The 16,450-nt window shown below is 38.2% G+C and overlaps 1 protein-coding gene across 1 annotated transcript in view; it reads right to left on the bottom strand.

Annotated features, from left to right (window-relative positions):
• LOC149798760 (uncharacterized) overlaps positions 1–16,450 on the bottom strand; it is a 49,394-nt gene that overhangs the window by 18,627 nt on the left and 14,317 nt on the right. The window lies entirely within an intron of this gene.

Genomic DNA, 16,450 nt, shown 5'->3' with positions numbered 1-16,450 from the left:
CAAAGTACTTTAGTGTTCTGAAACATTTAAATACACGTTGTATTCTATTTTTTATGTTGTCAATAAATTTTCGTAGACTCAACCGTTATACACCATGAAAGAATTAAATGTGTTTTATAACGTGAAATATTACATGTCTATGCGAGTAAATGTCATAATAAACTTTCTTCATATTTACTTTGGTTACAGTCTTGTACGAATTTGGACGGTCTAGGATATAATGAAGGTATAATTAACTTAACATAACCGCCATACGTAAAATATGTATGCTATGAAATGGTTCATATAATTATCTATATGTCACACCCATATGCACGCCAACACACCGACAAACACCTATGTGTCTCTAGACTGCTGGTAGTTACCTGTATAACACGCAGATTCAGATTCCGATCCTTCAGAGCTTGTAGTCTTATTTCTCCTGCATACTAAACATGCCGTTTGTCCACTTAATCCCTGATACGTCCCAACTTCACATGGATTGCATATTGTGGCACCTGTCTGATTACTAAAGCTACCCTTGTGGCAAGGTGTACAGGAAATCTGACCAGTCAGGTTTTGGAAATAGCCAATAGGACACAATTCGCAGGAAGATTCACCAGTCGCATTTTGGTATGTTCCTAGTCCGCAATGATGACAATAAGGTTGACCAGGACTGTTTTGATAAGTACCAGGATTGCATGTCTCACACATATATTGACTACTTCTGAACTGGTAGGTACCGATTGGACAGAAACCGCAAGAACTTTGACCGGTTATGTTTTGGTAGGCACCAATGGGACAGAAACTGCAAGAGCTTTGACCTGTTAAGTTTTGGTAGGTACCAACTGGAAACAAACTGCAAGCACTTTGACCAGTTATGCTTTGGTAGGTACCGATTGGACATAAACTGCAAGCACTTTGACCTGTTATGTTTTGGTAGGTACCGATTGGACATAAGGTACAATAACTGAGACCTGTTATGTTTTGGTAGGTACCAATTGGACATAAACTGCAAGCACTTTGACCTGTTTTGGTTTGGTAGGTACCGATTGGACATAAAGTGCAAGCACTTTGACCTGTTATGTTTTAGTAGGTACCGATTGGACATAAAATGCATTCACTTTGACCTGTTTTGGTTTGGTTGGTACCGATTGGACATAAACTGCAAACACTTTGACCTGAAATGTTTTGGTAGGTACCGATTGGACATAAACTACAAGTACTTTGACCTGTTCTGGTTTGGTAGGTACCGACTGGACATAAAATGCAAGCACTTTGACCAGTTATGTTTTGGTAGGTACCGATTGGACATAAGCTGCAAGCACTTTGACCTGTTTTGGTCTGGTAGGTACCGACTGAACATAAAGTGCAAGCACTTTGACCTGTTATGTTTTGGTAGGTACCGACTGGACATAAAATGCAAGCACTTTGACCAGTTATGTTTTGGTAGGTACCGATTGGACATAAGCTGCAAGCACTTTGACCTGTTTTAGTTTGGTAGGTACCAATTGAACATAAAGTGCAAGCACTTTGACCTGTTATGTTTTGGTAGGTACCGATTGGACACAAACTGCAAGCACTTTGACCTGTTTTGGTCTGGTAGGTACCGACTGCACATAAACTACAAGCACTTTGACCTGTAATGTTTTGGTAAGTACCGATTGGACATAGACTGCATTCACTTTGACTTGTTATGTTTTGGTAGGTACCGATTGGACATAAACTGCAAGCACTTTGACCTGTAATGTTTTGGTAGGTACCGACTGAACATAAACTGCAAGCACTTTGACCTGTTTTGGTCTGGTAGGTACCGACTGCACATAAACTACAAGTACTTTGACCTGTAATGTTTTGGTAAGTACCTATTGGACATAGACTGCATTCACTTTGACCTGTTTTGGTTTGGTAGGTACCGACTGCACAAAAACTGCAAGCACTTTGACCTGTAATGTTTTGGTAGGTACCGACTGAACATAAACTGCAAGCACTTTGACCTGTTATGTTTTGGTAGGTACCGACTGAACATAAACTGGAAGCACTTTGACCGGTTATGTTTTGGTAGGTACCGATTGGACATACACTGCAAACATTTTGACCTGTTATGTTCTGGTAGGTACCGATTGGACATAAACTGCAAGCACTTTGACCTGTTATGTTTTGGTAGGTACCGATTGGACATAAAATGCAAGCACTTTGACCTGTTTTGGTTTGGTAGGTACCGACTGCACATAAACTGCAAGCACTTTGACCTGAAATGTTTTGGTAGGTACCGATTGGACATAAACTGCAAGTACTTTGACCTGTTCTGGTTTGGTAGGTACCGACTGGATATAAACTGCAAGCACTTTGACCAGTTATGTTTTGGTAGGTACCGATTGGACATAAGCTGCAAGCACTTTGACCTGTTTTGGTATGGTAGGTACCGACTGAAGATAAACTGCAAGCACTTTGACCTGTAATGTTTTGGTAGGTACCGACTGAACATAAAGTGCAAGCACTTTGACCGGTTATGTTTTGGCAGGTACCGATTGGAAATACACTGCAAACATTTTGACCTGTTATGTTTTGGTAGGTACCAATTGGACATAAACTGCAAGCACTTTGACCTGTTGTGTTTTGGTAGGTACCAATTGGACATAAACTACAAGCACTTTGACCTGTTTTGGTTTGGTAGGTACCGATTGGACATAAAGTGCAAGCACTTTGACCTGTTATGTTTTGGTAGGTACCGATTGGACATAAAATGCATTCACTTTGACCTGTTTTGGTTTGGTTGGTACCGATTGGACATAAACTGCAAACTGCATGTATATAATGCCTCTGAACTATGATTCTTTATTTATATTCTATTTAGTTTTCTAAATTTTAAAACTGGCAAAGTAAAATCATTTTCATATTTAAAATGTTCACGAACTAGAGGCATGTTTTATTTATGCAGGCTGTAAAGCATAGGATTTTGGGGGTACATTCCTCTTCATTTTTCACCTGCACTGAACATAAACCATTCTTTTCAGAGTGCTTCAGAGCATTAAGGTTTCATATTTCTGGGCGTGATAAACGGCTTTTCAAGTGTTTTGCGAAGCTGATATGGTGAATGAATGTCTAAAGTTCTACATGTTCTCTCTATTCGAATTGTATCGATAAATCTAAATGAGTTCCAAACGTATTTCAGATCGTAGTCTATATTGTCTTGGCTTATCAGCAATATAGAAGAATCTATATTACAGAACTTGTCATTAAATGAATTCACAGTAATCCGGTGACAGCTAAAATATATCCAAATGTCATCTAAATGAATTCACAACAATTCCATTCAGCTATTGTGTACCCAAATAGTCTTTATGTTTATGTTAGAAAACTGTAATTCTAATGAATAATAACATTAAATATAGGGATCACTCATCTTGATATCACTCTTCCAAGAAAGACATCACTACTAAGAATACATAATTCTAAGTATTCATTCTCTGATATAGAATGCCAATACGCAATAGAAAGAATGCAATGCGAGTCGTCGAATGAATCAACTTGGTATTTCGAAATCGCTTATCAGTAAACAGATAAGTTGTTTTAACAGCGACTAATCATAGATTATGTCATCTTGGCCTTTCAGATCTCATGTCTTGGAATTAGGTCACATGATGTTTACTTGTGATTCTAGTACAATTTAACCTTGGATGCATGATTCATCTTTAAATCAAACCACTGTCATAAGAGATTACATAAGAGATTAGCATTACACTGTCATTATATATATATATATATATATATATATATATATATATATATATATATATATATATATATATATATATATATATATGTATGTATATACAGCTACAAGTATGTATATGCTGCACTTTTTTGCATATTATATTGTCTTGCGTTGCCCAGATTAAACGCCGTGTCTATCATTAGCGCCTTTTCCACCAGTACCATAGGAATAGAAAATCTGACGCAAGAATTTTCTTTCTTGGTCAGTTCGGGTTTTCTTAAGATAAATGGCTTTGTAATGAATATTTAATAATTTGTTTCTAGTTGATCGATTGAATTTGATATTTATTTCTCGTTTCTTAATTATATAATAATTGACTAGTTTAATTTTTAGTATGATAAATGCTTTCGCTTGCAATTTGTGCTTTGTGCTTTTCCTCATGTTATATGCGATGCGACCGCCAAATAATTTTGCTCGGATATTAGACATTGTGGCTAGTGTAAAATCAACTGTACGTGGGACTGGTGCATAGAAAGTCGCATAAAATAATGATGTTGATGAGATTGTAATGATGTAGGTAACTCTCGAGGTTGTATTTAAAATGACACGCTGCCTTTCGTGTAAGACATGAAATATTTCAAAGGAATATACTTTGGGACTAGCCGTCAACGTCTTCAATGAATTTGTGCATCAACAAGTGAAAAGTCGATAGATCGATAATATCGTTCGTGGGTAGCCGCTGAGAAATCAGTGCGGCCTTATTAACAACCTGGTGCGTTGTTGCGAGCGCGAATTTAAACCACTAGCAACTCCAACCGACACTAGAGTTCATTTACCTGTTGTTGTTCCATGGACACGCATTTGAACTTTACTGTGAAATTTTTTGTTGTCATAGAATATATGGTTTTCCAAAGCTAGCGTTTACGACAACCAAGACATTTTCAAAGTGGAAATGGTTTCTGGTAAAGATCTTCCTACTCCAATGGGGAGATATATGCTTCTTTTTCTTTTTGGGAGGCACATTCTTTTATATAGTCTCCCAACGAATGTTATAGAAGCGATTTAGTCTTTAACTTTTTTCTGGACCAAGAATTTTATAGAAGCCAAGGATTTAAATAAAATCCATTAAAATATAATATTACCGTATTCTATTTTATATCCAGTCCAAGCCTTGAATATATATGCGTCTCAATCCAGTTCGTTGGCACTCGAGCGCATCTACGTGGGTAGTTCAGACTCCAGCAAGTACTCTTTTAATTGTTTTGTATCAGGAATATTAGAAATAAACCTTGCTGGATGGCTAAAGAAATCCTGTATGAGATCTTCAAATGCGCGTGTCTTAGTTTGAACTAGGGATGTTGTTATTATGGGAGATAATACAATATATATCCTACATCCTCTTGTTGGTCTTCTAACATTTTCTGAATGTGTGTTAATTGTGTTGAGGGAAGCCTGATCGGATGAGGTTCTCTTTATGTTCCAGCACAGGTGTGGTTATTGCCGTGACCTATTTTGTTTGTTCCGCAGTTTACGTGGTCTTGAACACGATTTTTTCCTTGGTGTGATCAGCGGTACAAACATTTGTTCCAAGCCCTCTGTGATGCCTTTCTGTGCATATTGATACAATTGTGTTAAATTGTACACGTACTTGAGTAGAAGTTGCATTTGATCACGCGCGGCCAGCTGTCATGGTATTCAAACACTACATCGGCTGACACGTCTATATCATTCTCACTCGAATCAAGGTCGTCAGTGGTAGGAGTTTCATCATCTTTGATTAAAAGGTCAACGGTGCAAAGACTGAAGCACTTCCAAAAAAATCTAATCACATAATCGCACTACGGTTCGTCTGCCGACTGAGAGTACAATCATGTACAAGCGATCCCATTTAACTATTGCATACTCAGATTAAATAGTAGGCTTTCCCGCATCAAGCCCTACTAAAGATTTACGAGCGAAATGAGTTTGGAAACATGTCACCATGCTTAGGTGGTATGGGCTTTGCTTACCCGGATAAATATTTGACGGTAAAAGTAGAGCTTTTCCTTTTTCGTGATGATGTGCTGAATGTGTGAATCTGACTTGTTTTATACTATACTCATATCTTCATGTTTGCAATGCCGCATGAAAATTCGTACTGAAATATAATTCGATATCAAAGACGTAATGCTCGATTGCCGGGAGATACATTCGGTGCGAAACAAACAAGTTTATTTTAAACCAATATCGTCAGTGATGTCTCTGCTCTGCTAAACAAGCTACCCGGGAGTAAACATTCTGGTGAAAAGCACATCCTTGGAGAGGATCACTGTGGTCCGGGAACATAAGTGAATATACGAATTGATTCTAAAAATAAACCAAAGGCTGGAGAAGCATATGTAAATCATGTTGATGTCGTATGTTACCGATATGATGTCGCTTACCGATCAACCGAGTATGTCAACGTGCTAATATATTTAATAACCATGATTTGAACGTGATCAGTCCTACAAATAGGATAACGAATTGTCAGATGGATCTTAAAAGGTAGCTAACAAGGCAAGGGTACTTATCCGAGGTAAATCATATTGATATAGTAACGAAACAAAAATAAATACGAAAAGCCTAGATTGCGAGTGGGTTTTGTTCATCAGTTACCACAGTCTGCGTGGAAAGCAGAAGCAGCAGTTAGAAGGTTAGTGAGCACGGCAAATTTCAACCACGGATTACTCGAGCATACTTAACTAAACAGGCGTTGTGTAACACTCAACCAGAAAGAGGTAAGGATTTCCGTTGATTGTTTCATGTGAAAACGTAAACCGAAGTTAATCAGGCTGATCTTTTCTTTCATTCCCACATGATCAGGTGCGTGGACACACATGCAAGTATGCGTTAACCGTTGTAAATGTAGCCGGAAGATACAAGAAAATTATTAAAACACAACCGCCGGTATTAGACTCACTTTGAAGTAATATGCTTGTGCAGCTGTATGCACCGTGGGAGTTGGAATGCGTACAACGTCGTGTTTCTGGCCTGGTATGGACTGTTGATGTATTTATAATTTCGGACCAGACTAATACTTAGCTGCAGCGATGACACGACAATTTAGCACCTGCTGATCAGCGCTCCCCTGTCCAAACACCGAAATAAATTGCAAATTGTTTCCGCGGACATAGAAATACCACGAGGAGTTATTTAAATACGTTAACGCATTAATCGTAAGTTGATTGACAGTTGCGAGGCGTCCGTATGCTAAAGTATCAATTCCATTGTTATGTGCATATCATATTTGAGAGATAACTGTTCAATAACTTTCGTGACTCAAGGCGTTGGCAGCAATTAACCTGTCTTCATGACTTTCACTGACAAGCACGACACGGGTACAGTTGTTGAGGTTCTCCATTGCATTTCCAAACAAAGCGTTGTTCATGAGTTTAAAGAAGTACTTTTCAAACTCATTAGTTGCGACTGTACCCAGTCGCGTGTTCATGTTGGTATATGGAGCCATCCACGCACGTTGACGAAACCTGAACATCCAAGGGAATCGTTTTATGCGCATACATAACTGCAAATATAACTACAAAGTACGTACGTGCACTACGTAACTGCTTTTAGTTCTCAGGGTCGAAAAAAGCTTGGTGCAATGCTTCTTGTGTTAATGAATAGATGTTTAGCTTGTGGTGAAGATCACCAGGATACTCCAGGTCAATTTCATAGAAGTATTTGATGCCTCTGTTGTACATCTACAGTTGTGGGATCGACCCATTCAGACCCTCCAGGAGACTTTGGATGCATCATTGCCAACTCTCAAAGATGATTGGCGCTGTCATACATACTGTAGGTGGTTGGTTGGCCAGGATTAAAATCGTCAATGTTAGGTTTGCTGGAGCGCGCGTATCAGTGGCATGCCAGTCTCAATACGGATGCCACGTTCCACTAAGAGATGCGGTCAATGATGATGAGCAGTTCCAAATCCACTCTGGATTTAGACAGCATTTCCGGTGAAAGAATGCGCGGGCAGAACTTTTACACACGCATAACTGTAGCACAAAATATTAATCATGATAAATGCCATGGTTTCTTCTGCAGAAAAACACGGACCAGACTTAGTTTGCATGCACGTAGTTGCTGGTGGAGATTAAGCAAGGTAAACTTTCCATCACCAACAGCACCACCGTAACCACTAGTGATTGTAAAACGATCATCACCATTTGTTGCGAAGTTCCTCAAAAGTTTGTAGAGAGAGGAATTTAATAACTTTAAAGAATAGATGTATTGTGGCTGGTCGAGCCTAAACGTCATGTATTTTTCCATTGTGTACTGGATGACATTTATTTTTGCATTTGTTATTACTGCCTTCATACTCAAAAGGCCACTATATTCAGGTTATAAGCACTACCGGAACACGCTTATTTGTTCGGATAAATTCGCAGGTGTAGATTGTATGCGTTCCTTGCAGCTCCTCTGTACGTGCTAGTGATATGACAGTGATCGCGTACTTTTTCATTCATGGAGCTGAAAGTAACGTCACAGATCCAGCAATGAGCCTACCTGGAAAACTCGCGTATATCATCATTTGTTATTATTGTGTCTCGGGGCGATTAGAGCTGTTGTCGGATCTATTCTGCTGTAGCCTAGAGCGAGTTAGGAAACACCTCAACTGAGTACTGGCTAAGGTACAACATAAGAAACACAGTCACTCTATTACGGTTCAAACCCAGGCCAAGTCATACAAAACACTTATAAAAAAATGGTACTAACAGTTGCCTCTCTTCTTGCTCAGCATTAAGAGGTTAGTGCTAGGACTGATAGGGCTTGTGTTATGATAACGTGGCTGTGTCGGACAGGATGCTCCATGTCTACGGCATGATGCCCCCGTGCTAGACCTCAATATAAACTGCCACACTGCAGACATCGTAGCGATGCGACTCAAAGTATTAAAGCTGCGTTAAGATCACCCCCCCCCCCACACACACACACACACTCAATCATATCAAGCTACAGCATAGCAACACGCTCAGGCCCATAAATATTTTCGCTGCTATAGAAGTCCTCCTTGTTCCTTCCTGCTTGACCGCTAACCAATCTAGTAACCACTGAATGTCATCACTCAGTACCTCTGCAATGGGTCTTATTAACTTTTGCGTATGATTCACTGATGCATTACACTCGTTAGCACCTGGCCTAAGGCCATTAGCGTTATGGCTCAGGTGACCACGCACACAAAATAAACCACAACACGACACGTTAATACAGGCGGAAATTCTCAAACGCGAGTTATTTGCCATTAGTATGGTCTGTGCCCCCTTGAATGCTCTGTTATTAATGGCAGACATAATCTCGTCAGTTGGTGTGGATGCGGCAGTAATTGTGTATGGGTATTATCGCTGAGATTCAACGGATTACTTGCACAACTTTAGTGGTTTTATATTCATCAACGCCAACGATGCCATCACCATACCGTGTGGCGGCTTTTACTTCACTAACCTCCAAGAGAGTCGTGGTGATGGAATGAGGGTGTCGTTTTTATTTAATCAGTTAAAATGCAGTCTTAATGATACATAAAAGCCGTTTTGCCGTTTTGGCCAACGCTTTACTTGAAAACCTTACAACTCGCTTTCCGCGTATGTTTGCTACGGGAGACACAATTGAGTACCAAAGTCTAAACATAAATATACAGAAATCACTCTAAACATGTTTGGTATTTGCAACTTGAGCACTAGGTTACAACTTAATCAAAAGCGATTCATACGGCAGCAACCGGATAACTAACACAAATCATTGGTGCCATATGCTTATACTTAGATGAAATCGACGACGGAGTATTGGTACAACCCGCAAAATAAGCACTGCACATTGAAAAACTACTTGTGGAATAGTATCTGCACTAATTTTGTATTAGCAAGTACCAATTTAAATAGCGATGAAATGAGGATGCAAAGTAGACGGACATCCTGAAAATTAGGAGTAATTGCGATCTCGCTGTAGGAACAAAAGCCAGAAACACTGCCCTATTACAATAATGTCGACGTAATAGTTAGCGATACGGCCACAGAAATAACCTTTCATATGGGGCATGAATCATCATATATTGCCCGCTTTATCATAAAGAAAAGAAAGGTTATATTACAAAATAATTTAAAATATAAACCGTAGGAAAACATGCCAGCAGTTAGAGCAGTATATATATCCCAGTGAATCGAGAGAGTATTGGCGTGCCAATTTAAAAGTGCGCCATTTCATGGTCTAATGATACTAAAGAAAATTATATTTTCTTTGACTTTGTCGCCTTCTTACCAATATACTACGACGACACGCTAGAGATGCGTTTCTGCAAGGGAGCTAACTCTCACTCATCCATATGAATCAGATTTTCATATCACGCTTCTTGTATAGGAAATATCATGTCTATACTCGAAGCTCTATGACATCGACAATTTCCACCTGAAAATAAACAAAGTCTCTCACCTTGAAAATGCCCTGCAGGCTACGACTGAACGGCACGCTGTAAATATGCTGGATGGCATTGGAAAAAGATTCTGTCCATCACCAGTGCCACCCGTTGAGATTGTCTTTGACGTAAATATGATAAGCTATGGTCCCGTTTAAATCGCAGGTAATTTTATTTGCCCTGGCCTCACAATGAGCGCCAACAAGAATGATGAAATGCGCGTTTTGGACGAAGCCACGCTTGATAAGATCGTTGATGACTTATGTAAAGCGCTCCACGACAACGCTTTATCCAAAGAAGATACAAGCATATCCTTGGCGAAGCCGATAAATCTACGACCATGAAAAATATCACTCTCATGGCATATACATCAGCGTTATTGCCTCATGCCTTATCGCCCTTGCTGAAATGGACTTCATGCCTGAAGCAGAAGGTCCTTGACTTCCAGTGCCGCTATATCACTTTTCTTCCGACGTGCTGCATTTGATGCATACATGGCAAACCCAGTCACTGTGGTAAATTTTAGCTAATGGATACAAGACGGCAACTTTAAACAATAACATGTAAAATTGCTTCATTAACATTAAAATAAAAGCGGTCATCGGACTGCGCTGACCTGTCAATCAGATGTCACTTCTCTATTGTTTAATTCACATACACCCTTATGGACTGAATTTGTCGATTTCTCTTACGGCTTATTGCGTGGGTTGCTGTATCTCAGAATTCAGCGCATATTGATTTGATACAGCGGAAAGATATTTAAACTATGGATACAATTGCAAGTTCGAACGGAGCCCCCATTGGTAGTATTAAGGAGAAACGAAAGCTAAGGTTAAAAAAGTAATTCAGACTGTATATTTACATTTATCCCAGAAGATAAAGTGCAAGGTAGCTGTTTTGCGTGCGCGTTTTGGCACTTTAGCAAATATAATGTTTAGATATTTACCAGAGCTGTATTGCTAACAGGTCTATTACATAATTCTTAATTGTTAGGCACAGGATGGCGGTTTGCTAGTTTAGTCAATGAATTGCTTTTTAGTGAGCATATCTACAGATCAATAATTGGATGAAATGCAATGGATTGACTGGTTTAAAAATGACATCCTGGCAACGTTTAATGAAACGTGATTTGTGCAAAATAGGACACCAGCCCCGTTGTGCTCAAAAGAATTAATAAGGCTACTTATAAGAAGGCAGCTGATTTTACAGTTGCTGGTGGAGTCTTAAACCGGTTCCAACTTCGTGTGGACAAGCATTTGTAACGGCTGTCAACTAAGTTCCAGTGGGAACTACATACTCGTAACAAACCCCATGGCGAAGAACATAAAAATCTTTGTCTCCGGGGGCTCCTTCGTCATCCTGATGCTTCACACTAAGGTATTTAAGTGTTATTAATTTATAAAGCTAGAGCTATAGTAATCTGATAAATAACTTAAAAGATATGTGAAGAACATAATGCTATTCATAGATAGGTGACAAGTTTATCTACGTCGGCAACTCTTCTTGATACTTAAAGGGAAGATAGTTACCCGCCAGGAAGGTTTCTGTACGCATACTTGTGGCTCTTCGATTAGATAATTAATCACCTGTAGTGCTAAACAAGATTTCATGTATTTGGCAGATTATTTATTCGCAGAAATTTTCAAAGTCCGTATAATTTTAATATTATAATAATACTATTTTGCATACCCAGTTCACAATGTTATCAGAATTCCTATGTTGTGATACTGATTTCCCAACTCTTATGGCCTTAATGTGATATTGAAATTGCTATGATAGAAAGCACAGTTGCAAAGTCTATCAACAGGATGAATACAGGAAGGGGAAACAACTCAAAACGAAGGTAAATTAGATAACTATCAATGTTAAACAGTGAAAATTAAGAAAACGATTTACTTGTATTAGCCCATAAAACTGGGTCAGGAAACATAAGTTCAGTCATAGGATAACTGTTTAAAACTTCAGGGAGTTTTGTCTCTTTCTTAGCGATTAAAGTGTTAATTAATAGTTGCAATGATAGCTTTGTTGCCTTCATTTAACATTTACGTTGATCGCGCAAAAATGTTGCCTACTATAACCTGTTAAAGGAACAAACATGTTCCATATGAACACTTTCTATATAGAGATATATAGTTTTACATCGCAGAACGTATGCCTGTCAATGAAACTAGAAACTATTATCAATAATTATCTTGTTAATGTCCTTTTATGGAATGTAAGCCCGTATTGGTAGAGAAAAATAATCTGATAAGGTATCAATAATATAAGTCCAATTCCACTTGTAACCTGAGCCACTAGAATGCAAATTACAAGCTTAATAACCCATCTAATAGCTTCATCCATTACTATTTTTTTATAGAACATAAGTTCATACATTTGTTTAACTTTACTCGCTGTTTTGGTCATTTCAGTAAAATATAAATGTTAGTTTTGTAATTGTCATAATGTTTAGGTATTTTGGAGTATATAGTATTCAAAGTGGTTTTGAATAAACAAAACGGTGAAGAATATAATATTTATTCAACAGCTACATAAGGAATAACATATATACCTTTCCGGAAATGAACATAACGTCAAGAGGAAGCGAAACATCAACACATTACAATTTTTGTTAAATTGAGTCATATTTGATATGATTGTTTGCGTTGAAACCTTCCTCAGTTGGAACATATTTTTACATTCACTTTACGTATTGGTTTCCATGTTTCACGAGATTATAAATATCAAATATATTCCACTATATAATTCTGAATATAATATATGTTGAACTAATTTTGCTTAAAGTAGTCATAATGCACTGAATGTTTGCAAAGTCTTATTTCCTGCAACACTGAACTTTGTCCCTTTTAATACTCGTTCAATACTTTATTCTTTCCGTTTATCATTATGTTAATGACATAAAATGATGCGACAAAAAATATCGCGAGGTATCACCGAATAGGAAAATAATGCTAATGAAAATATCCTATATTAACACCGTATTTTCAAAGACAAATGTGATAGAACGAAATAAGTATTAGTACCGATAATATGTGCAATGGTCCACTAATAAGTTAAAATTCCATAACTATCAATAACAAACTGTTCCTAATCCGTTTAGGTATAACAACCGCTCTGTTGCACTTGTAATGGGGGCCTCGAGTGGCCGAGTGGCCTAAAGCGTTCTCAGTTACAGTCACTGCCATCTCACATCTGTCTGCGTGGGTTCGAGTCTAGGATTCGGCCAATGTGGGTAAGTGAGAAAGCTTACTAGTAGTTATCGTGGGTCGATGGTTCTTCCCGGGGTTTAACCGGGTTTTTCCTCCACCATTAATACTGTCTGCCATGCATAGCCTATCATGTGCTGAAAAATGGCGTTAAACCCCACAACAACAACACTTGCAATGTTTGAGCTAAAAAATCAGTAGTGATAGGGGATACGTTAGCGAAAATGGAAATCATAGTCATTTTTTTTAGGTAGAATTGAAATGGAAGGGATAGTTTCCTTCACGTACGCACTTTAGGCATGCAAGCGGATAAAATATAGTCAGTCTATTCATCCATCATTTTGTGTGTTGATTGTTTCGAAAATCACACACTGACGCCATAGAATAACGGGCTAAATTTGTTTTGGAGTGTGTGTCTAGGATGTGTGTGGGGCAGTTGGTAGTGTTGGTCACTGTAGGTGATGGCCTAGTTGCTTTCAAAACTTTTTTTCTTCACTCTGTGTTGATATTACATAATGGGTTTATTTTCTTCACTCTGTGTTGATAGTATATAACGGGTTATTTTTCTCACTCTGCGTTGATAGTCTATAATGGGTTATTTCTTCACTCTGTGTTAATGCTATTATAATAATATAATAATATAATGTTTTTTTCCATCCCTCTGTGTGGTTAGCATATTGTGTTTTTCTTCTTCCCTCTGTGTTGATAGTGTATATTGGATTGTTGTTTCTTCTGCCTTCTGTGTGGATAGTAGATATGGGATTTTTTCTTTCTCTTCACTGTGCAGATAGTATAGATGGAGTTTGTTTTCCCTCCCTTCTGTGTTGATAGTATATTTGGGGTTTGTTTTTTATCCTTCCCGTTTGTGGATAGTAGATTTGGGGTTTGTTTTGTTTCTCTTCCCATGTGTGGATAATATATTTGGGGTTTGTTTTTTTCTCCTGCCCGTGTGTGGATAGTAGATTTGAGATTCGTTTTTCTTTCATCTTCCCGTGTGTGGATAGTAGATTTGGGATATGTATACGTGCACGTACGCTGTGTGGATAGTAGATTTGGGCTTTGCGTTTGCTCATTCCGGTGTGTGGATAGTAGATTTGGGTTTGTCTTTTCATCTTCCCGTGTGTGGATAGTGTATTTTGATTTTTTTCCTCTTACTGTGTGTGGATATTAGATTTTGCGTTTGTATGCGTGAGCGTACGTTGTGCGGATAGTAGATTTGGGGTATGTATTTTCTCCTTCACGTGTGTGGATATTAGATTTGTTTTTTTTTTCTCTTCCCGTGAGTGGATAGTAGAGTGTATGTTTGTATAAGTTCGAGTACGTTTGTGTGGATGGTAGTTATTTTGGTCTTTTCCCCCCTTTCCTTCTGTGTGGATAGTAGATTTTGGGTTTGTTTGCATTCGCGCACGTTCGTGTGAATAGTAGATATTGTGTTTTTTTTCTCCATCCCGTTTGTGGATTTGGGGTTTGTATGCCTGCGTGTACGTTAAGTGGATAGCAGATTTGGGGTTTGTATGCCTTCGCGTACGTTTGTGTGGATATTAGATATTGTTTTCTTCCCTTCCCGTGTGTGTATAGTATATTTTGTGGTTTGTATGCTTTCGGATACTTTGTGTGGATAGTATATATTGTGGTTTCTTTCTCCTTCTCGTGTGCTGATAGTAGATAATACGTGAAGTTATTGTAAGGGATGTTTTCGTTCAAGCCCGTGCTTAACATATAGAAAGTCGTGCATTAGTCATTCGCGCAATTCAAAATTGAATAAGCCAAAATGGCAACTAGCCACATTGAAAAGATACTGAAGTTACAAGACGTTCTAGAAAATTTGGGAATGATTGAGAAAGTGTTAACAAAACTGGACGGTGATTATTATTACAGTCCCTATCGATTTAAGATGGCGATCAACAACTTGAGGAAAGGTGAGGAAATGTTGAGGGTGATGATAAAAGAAGAAAAGGAGGAGAAGGAAGATGAAGAGGACAAAAAGAGGATGAGGGGAAAGAATAATAAAATAAAATCGAAGAAGAAATTGAAAGGAAGAATTAAGAATAGAAGGAAAAACAGGAGGAAAAAATAACAAAAGACAACAGCAATAACAAAACTAAGAAGATTGTGGAGAAAAGAACAAATTAGAAGAAGAAGAAGAAGAAGAAGAAGAAACCCAACGGCACTTTTCAGGGCCACTCCCTTGCCTCGAAAAGATATATTTATTCTCTTTGCCATATATATTTGTATCTTTCTTTGTCTATGTTTATGTCTATGTCTATCCAGTTCTTTGTCAAGTACCGCCAAGCTTTCAAGCTTTTGTCCCGCTGTTTGGTCCTATTGAGGTCAGGCCCTTGCAACATTGTTGCCAGTGCCAGTACCATGACGTCAATTCCAATTGTCACTAAACAGGCCAATACCCTTGTCGCAATACTGTCCCAATATTTTTGTCGATCTCTAGTCCCACCCATGTTAACTTTCGCCCTGTTAAATTCCCCTTGTCGCCAAACGTTTCCACGACAATTTTGAGTGGGATTTCCATGGTCGCTAAAGTATACCCATCACTACTCACATCACAATGAGGTAATATGAAAACATTAAAAAGTAAAACTAGAATGCTTGAGCAGATATAGAATTACTGAATCACGCGAGAGTATTATGTCATCGAACAAAATTTTAAAGAATAGCTAATAGGTTGCCTGTGTTCTCGTAAGAAAGCCCAAGTTAATATAAGATAGTCAATAACATTTATAGGAATGCAAAGACGACAAATTCATATTCAAACTTCATATTCGTAATCTAAGAAGTATAAAATCCTATCCTTGACATGTATGTCAGTTCAATGTTCAAGTGCTGTCCTGACATTTAACACATGTCTAATGATGACCTTTAACTTTGCCAGAAAAAAAATATGTATTCACATACAGGCCATTAAACAGTTCTAAAAATTGCTCTTTAAAATTCGACATTGATAATTAACGGTAAATGAAAACAGACCGATTAAAGTCTGACATTAAATATTATTGGCATCGACTAAGACCGGACAATGTGGTTGCCAATAACTGGAGGTTGGGTTTTACTGGCTGCATTGGATAGTTCAAAGTGTTTGTGGTCAGAATTAACAAAATATTG

Source organism: Sinohyriopsis cumingii, chromosome 5 (assembly GCF_028554795.1).
Source record: "Sinohyriopsis cumingii isolate HCF-2022 chromosome 5, ASM2855479v2, whole genome shotgun sequence".
Lineage (NCBI taxonomy): Eukaryota > Metazoa > Mollusca > Bivalvia > Unionida > Unionidae > Sinohyriopsis > Sinohyriopsis cumingii.
This window is presented reverse-complemented; position numbering and strand designations above follow the sequence as displayed.